Here is a 19,310-nt window from a genome sequence, read left to right on the forward strand (position 1 = left end):
GCATGCATTTTGTTTCGTCTTTCCATCTCTGTTTGCTTGTCCTCCTGACATTTGTACGCACTGAACGTTAACTCTTCTCGTTAATGCTTCTCTTACATTGCACGAAGCATTGGAGAGAATCCTGTAGCAGAGAGGCAAACAAAACAGCATTGCCAATGGAGGTTAAAAAAATGCCATTTCCTTGGAACCACTGCGAATCTTGCTCGTTAATACTGTCATAGTCGGTGCAGAACATCCCAGCACTGCACATAAACTCACACATGCTTCTGCTTATGAAACACCTCCCAACCTCTGGCTGTGGACAAATTACACCGGCATGGTCCCAAGCACCTCTTCGTGGTATGGATGAAAAAAAGACCTTGGCAGTGGGAAAAATCTGTATCACTGCTGTCATCAACTTCTTGAGGTGACGGAGCAAACGTGAGCACAACATGTACCCCAAATGTAGTCCTCCATAATGCACAACCACAACATCCACAGTACCGACAGAAGCAACACATGTACAAAGGAGAACCATGCTACCGAAACCCCACTCATAGACCGTGCCCCAAAAAGTCTCCACTCCTTCCAACTTCAAGTTAGTATCAAAACCTCTTTCCAAGGCATACCTGTGCAGATCTTGCAGATCTTGCACAAAGCTATCGCCCACTATCAGCACTCAGCGTCTGTCCATCTCTGCCAACCTCACTGCATCGAAGTTTGTGTAAATATGTCACTGCCCCTTCCTGTGAACCACACCCTCAACACCTCATCGGATAATCACCATGCTCAAAAGGGCAGGATGTGGCATGTGCGTTTTCCCAGCTACAGCGAGAGCCACGCCCCAATAAAGCAGACACAATACTTCCCTTTGCACTGGCATTTTTCCAACACTCACTCATTGGCTGCTGTAAACTTTTCCAAACACGCACGCAGCAATCACATACACAGACCCTCCAGAAAATTGCGGCATGAAAAGGAAAATATTGCGGCACAAAAAAGAAAAAAATTGCGGCACCCAACTGCGTTTTTTGCGGCATTTTCTAACGTTGAAAAATATATCATTTAACATATTTTTTAGCCTAAAACCAAGTAATTGCAAGGCTTTTGTTAGTGAGGAACAAAATGTGTTCTGTCTGGCTGCGCTCTGTAGGACAGCCAGGTCGAGTCACCACAGCCTAACATTTTGGATTGTGGTGGGGGAAGGGGGATACAGCCTGATGAGCTCCAAGGAAATGGTGCTGTGCCACTACTTCCAGCAGACAAGTGGAAAGCAAATAAACAGATAGGCTTGAATTCAAAAGTGTAACCCTGGGTGAAGCCCATAGGTTTGCTTTTCGCTTTTCCTATGACCCCAGGAGAGAGGGGGAACAACTCTACACTTCTCCATGGAAGGAATCCATGAGGCCAAGACACGGGCAATGCAGTGGCAGTAACTGCAAGCCCATAATACCTAGCCAAACAATGAACTCTCTTGGGTGGTCATAATTCCTTGGTTATGCCACCCACACATGGTGACTAAACACACCCACAAACAGAAATGAAACATCACAACACTACCAGGGGTCAAGTCCTACAAATTAAAGTGGGGGAGGGAACTCATTAACAAATGCAATGGCATGTGATGTCATCAGAAATTAGCATATCAAGGTGAAATATACATATATCATTAAATTGGCTTTGCATAACCACCAAAATTGCACAGGACGAATGGCATTTGCCTTTCATAAATTTTAACACCCAATTTTGTGCGTAATTGGTGTCATACAGCCCAGCCTTGATTCAAGGCTGGGCTGCATGATACAAACGCTCGTAGCTGTATTCGTTTCAAATTGCTTTACAATTATTGTAAAGCAATTTGAAACAAATACAGCTACGAGAGTCTTCAATTGGCATCATGCAGCCCAGCCTTGATTCAAGGCTGGGCTGCATGATACAAACGCTCGTAGCTGTATTCGTTTTCAAATTGCTTTACAATTGGTATCATGCAGCCCATGATACCAATTGTAAAGCAATTTGAAATTAATACAGTTACGAGAGTCTTCAATTGGTATCATGCAGCCCAGCCTTGAGGCTGGGCTGCATGATACCAATTGTAGACGAGCGTCAGGAAGCATTAAGTTTATGCTTTCTTTTCCGGCGCTCAACAGGAAAGTAATTTACTTTCCTGTCGAGCGCCGGGAATGAAAACAGTCCAGTGGCCTCTTTGGGTGCTCTGAGTTGGGGGCAGATGAGTGGACAGACCAGTGCTTACCTGGCTAGCTTCACCAACTGTCAGCTCGGGCACTCAATGAGCCTTGGAGGTGCCTGGGGTCACAGCCAAATGCTGTGCATCTCCCAGGCCTGCATGACCCTCCCCCAATCCTGGGCCTGCAACGCAGAGCCGAGGTGTTAACCCTCAAGCTGCTGCAATCAGCAGCCAGCTGTGTTCGCTCTAAATCATTAAATGAGCGCAAAAAAAGACACACTAAGCTAACGTGTCTTTTTTGCGCTCATTTAATGATTTATAGGGGCAATTGCGGGAAATGGCAAATTTTGCGTTTTTTTTGCAAATCGCAAAATCGCCATAAGGTGGATGGTCTGACAAAACCTCTGCATTGCACACTATTATTTCTGTACACCACTCCATATTTACTGTTAAACACTCAAAGCGCACGTTCTGTTTGCTTCCAAAGCCCCTCCACCAGAAACTTCTGCTAAAGGATGCACTATTTCAGCATCCAAAAATATCCTGAGGCACACCCAGCACACTTTTGGCCATGCACACAACAGTCCAGCCCTTGCCCACACCCAGCACAACACTATGGATCCATGCATGCGACCATGTGGGCAGCTACCATTATGCACAAATGTAACATACGTAGAAGCACTTCTACCCACCTCCCCCACACCATAAAACACCCAATCACGAAAACAGGTCGCAATTAGCACAATCCACAAACATACCACAGCCTCCACCACCCCTACCCACTGCCATTCACAAAGTATTGTGCCACTGCCAACCTCATCTACAAATCTTTACAACACTGTTGAGTGCAGATTTGTTGAAGTAGGCCCAGAGTAACCAAGCACATATAAGCTGCACTTTAACCATACCTTCTTCCATACTCACAGTATAGAAACACTGCACCCTGTGGCTACAATGCACAACTTCTCACTGCAACATCTCCTACCGTACACCAAATAGTGTAGCATTTTCCAACTATCACCACAACCATGGAACGCACAATACACGCTTTTTAACTCACGTGTGCTACTGTAGCACGTCTACAATGTGCGCCACACCCTTTCTTCAAAGATCACCACCCTGTCCCTGATGCACTGTCAAACCTGCATTGATTCAGTAGGCGTGCTCCTTGGATACATTGACCGCACCCATGCATGTCACCAACTACCACAATGCACATATGCACCACTGGCACCAGCACTCCTACCCAACCTCTGGACCGCAATGGAGCTGTACAGCATAAAATGCAACAGTTACCATAATCTGCAAACATAACACTTTCTCCGGCACCCCTATGCACTTTCATTCACATACTATGGTCTTACCGACTTCCATTCACAAAGTATTGTAAACATTTTGTGGTTAGGTTGGCAGTGACACAACATTGCCCCTACTCCAACCAATCTGCACACAGCACACTATCCACGGACAAATAAGCTGCACTTTAACCATACCCTCTTCCATACTGACAGTATGCAAACACTGCACCCAGTGCCCACACTGAATGACTTTGCACTGCACCATCTCCAACCACACATCAAAAACATTACCATGTTCTAACAGTGACCTCACTTGCGAAACCAAACATACACGCATGGAAGCTCACTTCTGCTGCTCTATGGCGTCTGAAATGTGCTCCACAACCATTCTTTACAGGTCACCACCCTCTAACTAAACTCAAAAATGCATTACTGCCATGGGTGTGCTAAAGCTCTGGGCTCTTGAGTGCATGGCCTACGGCCTACGGCCTTCGGCCATACACCTAATAGTCTAATCCTTCAACATACCCATCGCAACTTCATGCACCCAACTACAGCCACCCGTGCTCCCACCAACGTGTATAGGCGCGTTACAAATGCCATATCATATCATATCACCACTCACCACGGATAGTGGTTGCCGCAAAAACAGGTTGCAGCAGAAGCTATCGGGCCGTTACGACAGCTGCCTCAAATCATCACACAAAGTAGTTGCCTGTCTAGGTACCGGCGAATTGGCGCAATACGCACGAATACTGCAGGCAGTCCTCTGTCTTCTTCCACCTATTTACATATGTCACATGAACCACTTCTCACTCCGCCACCCTTTCCCTCCCTTCTTGCCGGCAACACAAGGCATACAGTATATTTTCCAGACCCTTCCGCCGCCACACTGTCCTATGATACACCATGGTGCCGTTTGGCAAAAAATGTTTACACGGAGCACGCTTCACTCGAGCCAACCACCGGCCTCGTCCAAAGTTCTCTGACAGCACGCCGTACCGCAAGCCAATGACACTTCTGTCCGGGAAGTGAACAGGGGAATGGGTCGGCGGAGCGGACCCAGATATTACTAATTTTTAGAGATGTACAGTTCAGGTCTTTGCATCAAAAGTACTGATCGGATTCCCACCAAACGCACAGAAGCACGCTTTCTGAACCAAGCCCCCACTCCTGCCGCACATATGGTGCAAATCCGGCCAGCCGTTCAGGCTGCAGCCATGGGCAAAGTTTTTGCCTATTCAGTCTATGGGAAAAAAACATTTGGGACCCCCTCTATAACTTCCCTTCCTGCACGAAACCTCACCAAAGTTGGCGAAAAAATTCAGAGCACGCCATATACTTTTTTTGCAAAGTTTGGTGAGGATTCGTCCAGGGCGAGCAAAGTTATAGGAAGACCACTTTTTGGGCGGTTTATGAGTTTAGCAACTTAACCATAACTACATATTTAAAAGTGAATTCTTTTTGGTTTTTGGCGGGATTTGTGACGAAGCGTTGCTCCTTATACAATTCCACACGGTTTCACCAATCTGTACCACATTTTGCCTAGTTACCGGTTAGAACTCCCCCCGGACATTAGTGGCTTCATGACATTTGGCACCCTGACCCGCTCCCGGGATTTCAGCACAAGTCAAAATTTGTTTGGTGACGGTGTGACATTATAGAAGGAACAACTCTTCGCCATAAGCCACAATCTGCAACAAATTTGGCATAGTTACCGGTTATGACCCTACGGGAATTACTAGCAACATGACTTTTGGACATCCAACCCCATTCCCCGGAATTTCAGCCCCTTCACACATGAGATGGTCATGAGATGGTTGCCTGAAATTAGCGAAACAGCAATGTGATCGTAGAAGGACTGGTCCCGACACAAGGAACACAACTCGAGATCCAGGCACTAGGATCACATTCAGGATATGCTTCCCGGCACAGTCACTGAGTACAACTCAATCGATACGATGGTGGATGCCGACAAAGCCATAAACTATCCAACAGAATTCCTCAACTCACTCGACCCCCTGGGAATGCTACCACATCACCTTCGACTGAAAGTTGGGTCACCCATCATGCTGCTTTGCAATCTCGACCCACCTAAGCTGCGTAATGGCACAAGGCTATGCATTAGAAAATTACTGCCCAACGTAATTGAAGTAATAGTGTTCACGGAGAACGGAAACAAAAATGTTGTTCATAAACTAGCCTTACAATGAACATGGTATGGGTACTAGTCCCTATAGAGTGCACTATGATCACTATCCTGTTAAACGTGGCTGGCTGCGGCACCAAATTTCGATGTAGGTGCACCCATAAGCACCTACAAAAATGTTGCAAGATTTTGACTTTCAAAATTGGCATGTTACATAAACATGTACTTTAGTAATATTGAACTTTAGGCCCATAGTTGGTGGCACCGTTGGCATCATGTCACCCATCATGCTACTCAGAAAACTACATGTGGTTCTCATGTACAGTTATACGTTTCAGAATTACCTTTTAAGAATAGCAATACATTGTGTTTTGTAGTCTTTATGAGAAAACATTTTTAAAATGAGAAATAATCAAAAATATGTAGTGAATATTTCTTTTCCCCTTTTTTATGAAGCCTCTCCGGAAAGCGTGAAGCTACCTTAAGGTATTTCTAAAAAATAGTACCTATAAGAAAAAGAATCCCGGCAATGCCGGGTATATCATCTAGTAGTCTATAAATGTTGATGACGGCTCCCTCACCATGCTCCCCCAAAAATGTTCTGAAACCACCACTGTTTTTCCCCAAAACAATCTGGGACTTTTTAGACTGAGCAGCCAATGCCACGCTATTGGTAAACCTTACTCCCAGGTAGTCATAATGGTTTACTTGGTTGTAGTTGGAACCAACCTTGAACAAGGAGCATACACAGGGCTTTGTTCTCAATGGTTTGAACACCAGTGTTTTTGTCTTATTCTTATTTAGGGTCAGGCCCATTGACAGCACTTGGCGGTGAAGCATTACAGGCATCGCCTGATCCCCATAGGTGATGCTGCCAGCAGCACAGCATCATCAGCAAAGAATAATGCTGGGATGATGTCAGTGCCAAGCTTTGGGGAATGAAGCCTGCCCCCAGAACATTCAGCCACTAATTTCAAATTGACTTTGTTAATATAAAGGAAAAACAGGAGCGGGGAAAGGACACAGCCTTGCAGCACGCCCCTGTCAACCCTGAACTGACCAGTGGTTTCTCCTGCAAGGCCATTCAGCTGTGTTATTGGAGTAATGATTGCTACCAATGAATCAGGCACCTCCTGTTCCATCAATACCTGTCATAACTGTCACCTTGGGATGCAGTCAAACGCGCTTTGAAGATCTACGATCACAGCGTACATACGCATTTTCTTCAGCATCGTATATTTTTGTAGGACAAGGCACAAGTGAAAGCATTGATCGACAGTGCGTGTTGCTTTTTGTAAGCATGCATGTGGATGTGAAATAAGGTTATTGGTGGCAACCCAATACTGTCATTGTTTTAGTACAGTCTTCGCAAAACTTTTGCCAGTGGCATCGAGTAGCGAGATAGGCCTGTAATTGCCAGGCATTTCTCTACCATCTTTTTTATACATCAGTACTATTTCGGTGCTGCACCAAGTATCGGGAACCTCGTTAGTTTTCACCACTGCTAAAAAGAACTTCAAAAGAACCAGTGCCCATATATCTGGTTCATCCCTACATAAATTAATTAGTAGTTTATCCAGATCTGGAATTCAAGATTGCATTTTCTACGTCATCTAGGGTGATGATCATCATAGATCTGTTGTGGTCAATCATCAGTAAGCCTTTTGCTGAAGGTCCCTCTAGTAGTGCACCCATAGACCATGGCATCTTCATATAGCCTGCTAAAATGGTTAACCCAATCTTCAGGCGGAATATGGCAATTAAGCCTATTGCTGTTTGGTCCCTTGTTATCTGCGACCAGCATCCAGAAAGCCTTGGCATCCCTCTTGGTTGCTGCCTCCAGGAGCTCGCCCATTTCACTTTATGGTGTCCCTCTTTTTTCGCCCTTATTTTCTTTGTTTTAGTGGAATCTCTCTAAGCGCAGCTCCTCTCTGTTCACCTTCCCTACAGTGACTGGCAAAGAAACATCTATTGGAATGTCTAGTCTACAATCGTTATCAAACCAATCTGGCTTCCCTATCGCTCTTTGTTTTAGCTTGTTCGCTGGTCTTGTGAATAATGAGTAGAGACTGGCTACCAGATTATCATATTCAGACAGGACTTTGTTATCACTAAGATCCCCGTCACATATATTCTTGATATTTGGCAAGACGTTTGCATAAATAACATGTTTTAGCCCTATTGTCTCTATGTAATCCAATTTGACGTCATGTCAGGCATTTCCAGAGATTCTAACTGGAATATTTTGCCCCACTTGCCAAATAATCTCATTGACAGCAAGAGTGGTTTATGATTGCTTTCTCTACGATTATACAGAAATCATCCATGAGTTTGCAATTGGTCAGAAGCCCAAGGATAAAATCTATACGTGTGGAACATTCAAACCCAAAGAATATATTCTTTCCGGGTTGGACGCCACTAAACCTCCCATTGCACGCCCTTAAATTTAGTCCCTACAATATTCATGCTGTGTCTAATGCATGTTTGTGAACCCTGTAGGGATATCTGGCATGCTGGTATCTCCCACACTGAATCTATTCCATCCCATAGTCCTTCCAGTTCTTTCAGAGGTTTGAACTGCAAGTTGAAATTACCCCCGACTAGGATGTTGAGTTTCCTGGGCTTCTCATGCTCCCAACTATCGATCAATTCCTGTAAAAGTAGAAGCGTCCCCAGCGGGTTCATCCCGTATGGTCGGTTGTATATATTAAATATGAGTAGAGTGTAGCCCTCTCTGTTCTTACAGATTACCATTTAGACCTGGTGAACCCAAGTCACTTTTTTCTGTTTCCCACCCCGATCCTGCTGCCACCAGAGTCAATCCCCCACCCTCCCCCATGGCTTCCATCTTGCACCTGTGGCTACTAGACTGCTGAATGCATTCAACCCCTGTTCCTCAATTGGTAATAGGGTTCAGGTTTCCTGGATACATATGATCTCGCAGCTATGTGTCAAGGCAATCCAGTCTGGGTCATTCAGATGCCTTGTTGGTTGCCCGAGTATTTTCTGTTGCTGCTCACTAGAGGGGAGGGATCTCAGTCAGATTGAGGTCCCCGGTGGAGGGTAAGTTCTGACCCCAATTGCCAATAAACCTTCCACCAATATCCTGTCCTTCAATGTTAATTGAATATAGTCATTTCGACCATTTGGCATAGTCCCTCTATTTCAAGAAATGATGTCATCTCTTATAAAAGACGTCATCCCCTTACCTTGAGGATCCGGTGGATGCTCTTGTTGGTCAACGTCTCTCTATTCTCAAATATACCAGGTCTTAGTTTGGGGACGTCACACATGTAAACAATCACACTGTTTCTGTCCTTAATTTTGCCTGTGTAAAACACTTGGACCTCCTCGTCTAATGTTAGCTTCGGGATTATGTCTGCCATTACCAGTTCTCCATGGCTGGTGAGTGGAAACATGTTTATTGATAGTACCTGTTATTGACTTTACCCACTGGGGATCCTTTCCAGCGGTCGTGACCACAAAATGTTGCCATCTCGTCCCCACCTCTATTTGTATTTGTATTTATTGTTTTTTATATAGCGCCTTTGTCCAAAGCGCTTTACATAGGACAGTCAACAATATAATGAATCAGAATGCAAATCAGTGTTCATAAGAGAGTAACATTCAAACTGTGTTCATAAATAGTAACACACTGAATCAGTGTTCATAAGCAGATTAAATCAATTAGAGGGCTGTAGCAGGTGGGTTTTTAGAGAGGAATGGAACAGAGGATATGAAGTAATGGAGCAAAGAGATAGGGGAAGCATGTTCCAGTGAAGAGGGGCTAGGAGCTGGAACGAGCGAAAATGGGATTGGGCACAAGGGGGACGTGGGACATCGAGTCTAAAAGGATTAGTAGAGTTGAGGGAGCGAGATGGAGAGTAAAAAGAAAGGAGAGATGCATGGTAGTCAGGAGCAAGGCCATAGAGATATTTGAACACGAGACAGAGAAAGTTGTATTTAAGTTGAGAATAGAAGGGCTAACAGCCAAGAGAGGCCAGGGAAGGAGACATTGGGTCAGGGTAGGAGAGAAGACAGAGTGAGCGGTTTGAAGAATGATAGGTAGATTTAAGAGGAGCAAGGCATGAGTGGGGAAGACCAAAGAACAGAACATAACAGAAGAACAAGTTACTTACCAACTGTAACGTTCTTTCAATTGGATTTTCCTCCCATGTATTCCTCATCTTATGATAATTCGGATCCCAGCTTTGCTGCTTCAGAAAAAAATATCACCAGAGGGCATTGTGTTCGAGGCTGCTGAGTCGTAGTCCTTCGAGGGCCACCGTCGAGCGTCAACGTCATCCGCTACATAAAGGGCTCGAACAGCGCCCGTTACTTCAGTTCTGTTTTTACAGTGTTCATGGTCGCATCTGCTGATCAGGTCTTAAGTCCTCAGGCTCTTAAGGAAATTAGAGTGCAACAGGTGTAAACTGTATGGAGGGGTAGGTTGGGAGGGTCGATGAGGAATACGTGGGAGGAACATCCGATCGAAAGAACGTTACAGTTGGTAAGTAATTTGTTATTCGAATGGATTTTGTCCTCCCATGTATTCCTCATCTTATGATAGATTCCCATAGCAGTGGTAAATTTGGAGGTGGGAGTACTCGAAATTTTAGTCATGGACTGAATGAAGGACAGCTGCACTGGGACACCCCTCTGAAGAGCTGTGGAAGTTGCCATACCTCTAGTTGAATGAGCCCTTAATACATCTGGAGGCTCCTTTCCAGCCAATTTATAGCATTCAGAGATTTCTAGAATTATCCACCTTGGTAGGGTTTGTTTACACACTCCCAAGTCCCAATTTGTGTCCAGTATACCCAATAAATAGTTGGTCACATTGTCTAAGATTTGCCAGTCTGGAAATATAAAAGCAGAGTAGGGAAGGATAAGGGGGAGGAATTATAATAAGGTGAAAATAGTATGTCTTGGCGTAGTGAGTGCACTTTGGAAGAGAAGAAATTGGCAAGGTCAGATACTCATAGGGATGAGTTGATGGACGGGTCAAGTGTAGGAGGAGAGAGAAGTCGGGTTAGGGTTTGGAAGAGATGTCGAGGATGAGTGGATTGACTGTGAAGGTCTGAGAAGTAGGTACGTTTGACAGACTTAATACAGTTGTCTTATAGGGCGCGATAAGAGAAATAGGTTGCATGGTTAGTAGGAGAACAGTGTTTGCGCCAGCGCCTTTCAGGGCGGCGAATGAGGCGGCACATAGAAGAGAGATGAGGAGAGAGCCAGGGTTGGGCAGGTTTGCGAGTGGGAAGAAAGAAAGAAAGAAAGAAAGAGAGAAAGAAAAAAAGAAAGAAAGAAAGAAAGAAAGAGAAAAAGAAAGAAAGAAAGAGTGTAGAGTTGAGCAAGGCTAGATGTGAGACATGAAGAGAGAGTGGACGCAGCTTCATCTGCAGAGAGAGAGGAGAAATGTGTGAGAGCTGGTAGAGAGTGTACACAGGTATCATGGAAGAGCGAGAAGTAGATCACGCCTATAGAAAGTCTTAGTGGAGGAGAGGGAGGAGGTGCTAGATGGAGTAGGTGGGACCAAGGAAGCTGAGATTAGGGTGTGATCTGAAAGGTAGATGGGGAGAGTAGATATGGAGGAGGCAGTAAACAATGAGGTGAAGATCAAGTCGAGGGTAGAACCAAAGGTATGAGTGGGAGGAGTGGGAAGTGGGGAAAATAGGCGAGAGTCAAGTATTGATAGGAAGGGGGATGATAGATGAGTAGAGGAAAGATGAAGATTAAAGTCTCAGAGCAAGACAAAAGGTGTAGGACTAGGTAGAATGTGACCAAGATGGTGGTCAATGTCTTCGCAGAATGAGCCAAGCGGTCCAGGTGGGCAGTAGATAATGAGAAGCGAAATAGGTGGAACAAGTGATGATGGGAACAGGCGGGGAGGGTGTGTCATGCTCATAGGGTCTATGGCCACGGACACGCCGCGGACAGCTGCAGACAGCTATGACCCATTTCGCTGTGGCTATGCTTGGAGGCTGGTGTTTCAGCCACCTGCGAGTGAGCGTGAGCGAGGCTAGTGGCCGTGGCCTCTGCTTCAATGGTCTGTTGCTAGGCAACAGACAACAACAGTGCCCCTTCTGGCGATGTCGGCAGTTGGTGGAAGGGCAAGATGGTGAGGCCCAGAGAGATGGTAGGTAGCTGGAGGCACTTAGCTCGCCTCGTCACGGCTTTGCCTGGAGGCGGGTGTTTCAGCCGCAGCCAAGCGAACGTGGGCGAGGCTGGTGGGCGTGGGATCCGCTTCAATTGTCTGTTGCTAGGCAACAGACAACAACAGTGCCCCTTCTGGTGATGCCGGCAGGTGGTGCAAGGGCAAGCTGGTGAGGCCCACTGTGCTCCTGCACAGCGGGGTGACCCAGAAAGATGGCAGGCAGCTGGAGGCACCTAGCACTCAGGCACTGTATTTCTTCTGTGTTAGGGCTGGTAGGTGTGTCCTTTGTCTACCCGAGGTCTTCTTATGTTGCCTTGTGCTCTAGCGAAGTCAGGGGTGCATCGGACTCTGAATTGTTGATAGCGACACATATGAGGGGGTTTTGATCAGTCTGGCTTCGCAGTTTTTCGCCTGACTTTTCTGGGCCCGAGCTGTATGACTTTTGTGCGCTGCTCTACCTTAATATGGAGCGTTGTTCGTTGGGCCTCAGGGCTTTGATGTGCGGTGGTCCCACAGCTGTGTAGATGTAATTAGGGCTTCTCCTGTGTTCAGTTGTGTGCTTGGTCTATTGCTGTTTGTATTGCACTGTTTATGTCGCACAAGCAGGCCCCTCACTGGTACTTGTTTTACATTCTTTTCTGGCAACAAACTGATTACAAACCACTACCATGTGGATGCAATTGTAGTCATTGGGGGTGTCCATGTAGGGGTACCGTTAGCAAGCTCTTTGGATTAGTACATACCCTTGTTCCACATTTGGGCTGGCTTGTCCTGGTAGTTTTCCTCCCCTCTCCAGAATGTGATTTTTTTTTTTGCCAGCCTCCTTAGGCCAGTGATCGACAGTGAATGCATTTGGCACTCCACCCACCTCAGCCTTATCCCTGTAGTCCTCTTCCTCCAATGGGGAAAATCTGTTGTGCAAGGTTACTTCAGGGGTAATTGTCATGGAAACCGCGATACATTTCGGAATAGTAACTTAGTTCACTCCTGAGTCTATACCTATTGTATCCACCCTTGCTAATTCATTAGATGCTAGTAGAATAGTAGAGGCAATGGGGGCCAATTCATTCACTTCAGTATTATGCACTTGCCCTGGTTGGGAATACATTTCAATAACATTACTGGGGGGGGAGAGAAGTTGAACTATGCATTGGTGTGAGATCATTTCCCCCCTTCCTGTCCTGTAGTGTTCACCACTGTAAATATATCAAGGGGTCTTTGTTACCCTGTTTCCTTGTACAGTGTGGCCCCAATGACCTTGCATTGCCACTGAAGGACACTCCCCAGACACTACACAGTCTGCTACTTCTAACACACCCAGTACATTTGGACCATCATCTAAGAATATACAGTTTGATTTTGTAATTTTCGGGACCCCCCGTACCCTCATCTATATCATGCAACAGCCCTTTGATTTCTGAAATCAATCCATTAATGTCATTGATGGGCTCAAACAAAGAGTTTGTATATTCTTTTCGGTCCTACCCCGGATGAGATGGTGCAATTTGCTTTACGCTTCATCACCCTTGGTTTTAGGTGCACAGTTCAATACAAGATTTTAAAAAGAAGGTGGTCAAGTATCAGACCCAGAAATCCACTGTAGCACTATCTTTGCACTTTAGACTACTGTGGTACTAATCAGTACAGCAAATTCCCATTATAGTAAAGTGTGGGATACAAGTAGTTCTTCAGTAAAGCGTGGTAGCAGCTAAAATACGGCTACCAATGTAAGTATTAGATCGCAATAGCACTTTATAAAGTGCAGAGTGTAGTATACAAGCTGCCAATGTTCCTCATAAAGTGCTATGGTGTTAATGTCCAAGGTATGCAAAAAATGCAAGTACGGTTGGCCGGTATACGAGTATATCTATATGTAACATATAATGCGCAAGATACAGTTATCAGAGTTCCCTTTTGGATTACAAAAATGTATACATTTCAATGTGCAAATAATTTGGTAAAATGCAGAATATATGCCACAGTGCAATGTATTAATACCGTTTTTTAAGTGTGTAATACATTTTGAATAAGCTGGAATTTAAGAATGTGTTAAGTGTTTATCACCTAAAAAGAAAATCCTGGGAGTCCTGGAGGTGTAGAACAAAAAGATGTCTGAAATACAAGGTCCAGGTCAACCAAATAAGAAAGAATAAGCAAAGCCAACCCGAAATTTTTATTAAATTTACTCTGAATAATTTGAGTGCTGGCTGAATAGAAAACACTTGGAGTTGGCATTTCATTTCTTCTATTTATTCTATATTGTTTGTTATTATCTGAAATAGGATCATTGTTTTTGATTTTATGAGTTGATGTCTAACTGTTTTACTACAGACCATTTTATTTATTCGTTTACGAGACTGTTTTCTTTATTTTCTTTATTTATTCTCTATGCTGTTTTTTGGAAAATAAATACTTTTCACTTTTCAACTGTGAGACTATGAAGATTGCTTTCAGAGTTTGTTGCAGCCCAAATTTGTTGATTCAGTGATACCCTTTTTGGTACACTCATTAAATAAGTCGATATCCAAATTATCTCTTAAAATTATTAAGGTTGCCTTCCAAGATGCAATATAAATAAATGAATACAAATTACTGATATATCAGCAGTATCAACAATGCTGGAGGACAACAATGTTAAGTGCCAGATAGTAAAATAGCAATTGTCACCCAGTCAGCCAGCCAGCCAGCGACTTCAATCCACATAGATGAAATGCTGCAGTCAAAAACACTGCTCTCCAAGAATGCCTCTGAACCGGGACAGCCGACACAGCCCTTTAAGACGAGGTATCAATACTTTGCCAACTTCCTGGGTCGTTTTGATTATTGATGTTTGAGATGAATGGGGATTCAGAAGATACTCAAAGTTGACTTAGATAATTGACATTAAAACAAACCGGGAGTACAACGGACATCAACGGACGTCTCACAGCATGATCTACAACATTTCATAAAAAACATGAGTTATATAGTAAAAACTCATCATTGCTGACATCAACCGATGTGGTAAACTACAAAAACCTAGTGGCAAATGTGATAGACTAAGATGGAACGTATACCTAGATGTTCCCTCTAAGCCTATGAAAGTGATAGGGTCTTTAATGTCATGTGGGGCAACTAAGCCCTCCCCTCAAACAGGTCACTATGAACGTAACTAAATACATGACGTCTCATTGGTTACACAAACTCTAATAACGTGGCCCCCTATAATTGGTTGGCACTCTTACATCCGTCAGTACTTTTCCACCTACATTAGCAGCAAGCAGGCTGGACTTCCATTTGCTGGTGAGCTGGTCATAACCATAGCTTCCCACCAATTAGCATATCATCACCTCAGTGGTCTGCACGTCAATTAAGCCTTTGAGCTTCGCTTTGGAAATGTTCCTTGTTCTGGAGAATACCAGGGAGCGGAGGCACGCTCTGTCTCTTTTCATAGGCATGGTTCATCATGTTTGTCCAGTTTCATCCCTCCACGTGACTAAAGACCACAAGTTTGAGCTCTGTTGCATTTAAAATACTATCATTTAATGAACCTCTGACGTCTTCCTTATTTTCGTACACATCTTCTGAGCAGGAGTGTCGTTCTTTCACACGATTGTAACTACTGTCTGATCATTCCAGCCTAACACGACCTTGGCTTCTTGGGGCTGGTCCAGCCTCGCCCTTCTGAGATTCACTTCTGTAATTCAATTTCTTTTCAACTGCGAAACACTGAAAAAGGCCTTCATTTCCTGGTCCAGCTATGCTATAACACGTAGTGGAATCATCCATTCTTTACTTACTCCTATATATGTATACGTTGGAGCATGCCGCAATCTAGTCACTACATAGCTAACCTCAAGAATACTTAATCTGCTTGCTTTTCTTTGCATCTGTACATGTATAAAATAACTTAATATCTTTCTTCGTTTTTGTAGCATAAGCCTCTTCATCTCGAGCCCGAGATGTCACTTATCTTTGATACTTTCTTGATGCCTTATAGAATATCTACATCCTCTTATCTATGAATCTCTTCTCTGTGCGTCAATATTACTTTGCTCAATTTGCTCTCTTTTCATGCTTCTTCTGGGATTTCATTCAAATGGCCATTATTCGGTCGTGTATGAAGGTATGGCTTTCTCAATGGGAACCTTGCTTCCAGGATTCTCCTTGGTATTGGTATTTTCACTGGTACTGCAAGTGTTTCACACTCTGGTTCCCAACATACAGACAATATGGGCGAGATGCTTGAGGGGAGGTGGGGGGTACGTGGCTCCTTCTCTACACCTCCTTACCGGACTTGCAAACTTTGTAGAAATGGCAGGGCTCCTTGTGGCGGGTAAGTGTACCCAGATGCAGCACGTCTTTGGGACCAGTTTAACTTCTGCCTTCCTCCTCGTTTGTTTTACTTATGCAGGAAAAATCCAAGTATATTGAACGTTTGTGGGCTGTGCCGTTAAGGGAAAGTGCGCTCAGAAATATTATTTTCGCAATAGATCAGGCATGGATTTGTACGCATACTGTAATCGATCAAAAAAATGTCCTATGCATCTTTACTTAGTTTTCCTCACATTTGAAAACAACGAGTTGGGCGCATCTTGTGCTAATCTTATCTGTTGATACATCACCCTAAATTCAAGTGCCCTAGCTGCACTAAATCATATCACCCGCCCCTTAAGCTGACATCACTTGTCCAAACAATATTCCCCACCTATTTTCATGACGTTCGTGGCCAGCGCAGCCAAACATACCCTGTCATCACCCATGCCATAACATTACCTAACACTGAACCAGGAAGATAAACACACACATCCTCTTTACAGCACAAACCTTTTCTTTGTTTTCACAAATAGAAAAAAACTATTATTTTGAAGAAAACGGCAGTGCAATGTAACTGCAATGTACCAAGTAATTTTATTTTTCACATAAAGCTCAAAAGAGAAGATTCTGTCCATGAAAAATTGATATTGTTTTCCAATAGAAGTCGTAGCTAGCGAACATTGCATGCTCAGAATGTTCATATATAAGTTCCTCATGAAACTCTGATTGCGCTCAGCGATCGGTTAATCCCTGTGTCTCATGTCTTCGAAGTTCCCTGTGTCGTTATGTTCCATCGCTGTTTATGGAACGCACATGATGTTCCATTAGTCAGAAGATAGTCATTCGTTTCACTTTCAAACGCAACGTTTTCACAACAGCTAGTTTTTGCATCATAAACGCTGTCAGGTTGCTCCTTATTGCTGCTACCGCTAAATGACAGATTGGTTCCTGGCGATCGTCCCACATAATCATTATTAAAGAAGCGATGTTGAGAATTATCCTCCAATGTTGATTGAAGAATCCATCAGAAGGGAGCTGGAAACTATGGCATGCGCAGAACGGAAGAATGTTGCTATGAAAATGAAAGAAAAAAAGCATATATTTCAGTAGCCGTAGTTTTATCGAATATACGCATTCAAATATGTTAACTAACAAGTTACGTTAAAATATCAGAACCAGCTGAAATCAAATGAGCAACACCCACACGACATCTCTGTGTTCATTCCATGTCAAGACGGGGAAGTAGGTCACACCACGACGTGCAGGGGAGTGCATGGATGTAGTGAGACCTCTGAATGGGTGTGGGACACAGGTGCACACATTTCCCATTGCGGGCCCTACCTAAACGAAGGACACAGATAGGAACATCTTGGGTTGACCCACAGACAGAGGGAATTATAATTGTAGTGGAATGAGTAGCGAGTGAACAGATAACCCCTGGGGCCCAGGGAGCACAAGGGAACAGGGAAAAAGTTCCCCCTCCCTGCACTCCTTAAAGGTGCCCAGGGATGCAATGGTGACTGTCCAGTGGCATATCCTGGTGTGCAAAGCGGTGCAGACATAATTAGCCTGAACACAGGTTGTGGGTGTTGGTGTTCGAGGAGTCATCACCACAATATAGCCAAGCTTACAACTCACAACTCAGCACAGAATATATGATTGCGCAAGGAACAACCAACCGCAAGTGCAACACTCGGGCGTTTGTAGCGTGCAGTATAAATATCCTTCAACATAACATAACGTACAATGTGCCATTAACTATGTGACGGACGAATGTACTTTTTAGTCATCAAGTGAACAGCACACATGCCATTTACAATCACCCAAATATTATATAAATTTACACTTACCTAATTTCACAGTGTTTCATTCTACGCTGAATAACCGCTCAGAACAACTATTCTCAGAACTAGAAAGTAAAGTTTTGTTGTGTCCACTTTCAATATAGTCAATGTTATCAATTCTATGTGGCTATTCGACACATTGGGCCTCATTACGACATTGGAGGTAGCCATGCCGCTATTTGCGGCATGGCTACCCCCATTCCGGGTACCGGGTCCGGGTTCCTGGAATGGGGAAATACCGGGCCGTTCCGACCTTGGAAGGCCTGGTATTTCCCCTTTCAGGGAACCCGGACCCGGTACATCCCCATTCCCATTCGAGCCCCCATAGGGGTCTGCTCGCGGGACCCGCTAAGGATGCCTGGTTTTACCAGGCGTCTTTACCGGGTCCCGCGAGCAAACCTCGTAATGAGGCGGTAGGGGGTTAACGGAGTCGGCAGCTCTACCGGCCCCGTTAACCCCCTACTGCCAGGGTCGTAATGAGGCCCACTGTGTTCTTCGAACTGTTAACAGTTAACTGAATACAGGCTGACATTATTTGTCCTTGAATGAAATGCACTAAGCCAGAGAGAGGTAGGTTATGTTTTGGAGAAAGAATGCCCCGAAATAAGTCAGACAGCAGAAGACAAGGACAGTTAAAAACAGCTATTTACAATATGTGCCACAAGAGGAAAGCAATAATACACCAGAAAATTATGTTTTGCTGTTCCCTCCAGTGCTATTTTTGCACTGTAAGAAAAGGAGATCCATACCCCCTTCTCGCTCGTCGCGCACTCTTTAAATGGCCCAAAGCATACCCCTACTCCTAGTCTCCTACAAATCTACTGACCTTCATTATCAAGTCCCAGTTCCGCCCTTGATTCGTTTGTTCGCAACCCACATTTCTGGCATATATTGAACGCCTCTTACTATAATTCCTGCATGTCTGGTCATGTACACTTGCACACCTGAAGCAGCCCTGTGTACCATCAGGCGAAACTGGGTGAGATTGCATACTCACACTGCATATGTCTACTGTGTGTATTTTCTCATGTCAAGTAGCCACACGCACCACAAGGTGAGACTTTAGAACACTGTGCACTCATACCTTAAGCGCACTCAAAGTGACCCGTTCTGCCATTTGGGATTATAATGAGGTGTATTTATCTATTTTTATTTTATTTTATTGAGCATTTGTAAGACACTTTAACAACCAAATTATGTTTCAAAGCACCACAATGCTTATTGGGAACGGAACATGGGAACTAATAACAATGGCAAGAGCAGAGGGGTGGACAAGTGCTGATGTAGGGCCCGAGAGGGAAATGCCAAAGAGAGCCAAAGAGGAGAACCTTGGGCTCAGTGCTAGTACAGACAGCTATCAATGGAAGTATGTCAAGCCATCTAGCATGGGCCGCATTGC

General features: G+C 44.4%; 1 protein-coding gene across 1 annotated transcript in view; it reads right to left on the bottom strand.

Annotated features, from left to right (window-relative positions):
• Nucleotides 1–19,310, bottom strand: part of NRG4 (neuregulin 4) — a 447,381-nt gene that overhangs the window by 358,500 nt on the left and 69,571 nt on the right. The gene's annotated exons all lie outside the window — the stretch shown is intronic.

The sequence above is a fragment of the Ambystoma mexicanum genome, chromosome 11, assembly GCF_040938575.1.
Source record: "Ambystoma mexicanum isolate Mex_15411 chromosome 11, UKY_AmexF1_1, whole genome shotgun sequence".
NCBI lineage: Eukaryota > Metazoa > Chordata > Amphibia > Caudata > Ambystomatidae > Ambystoma > Ambystoma mexicanum.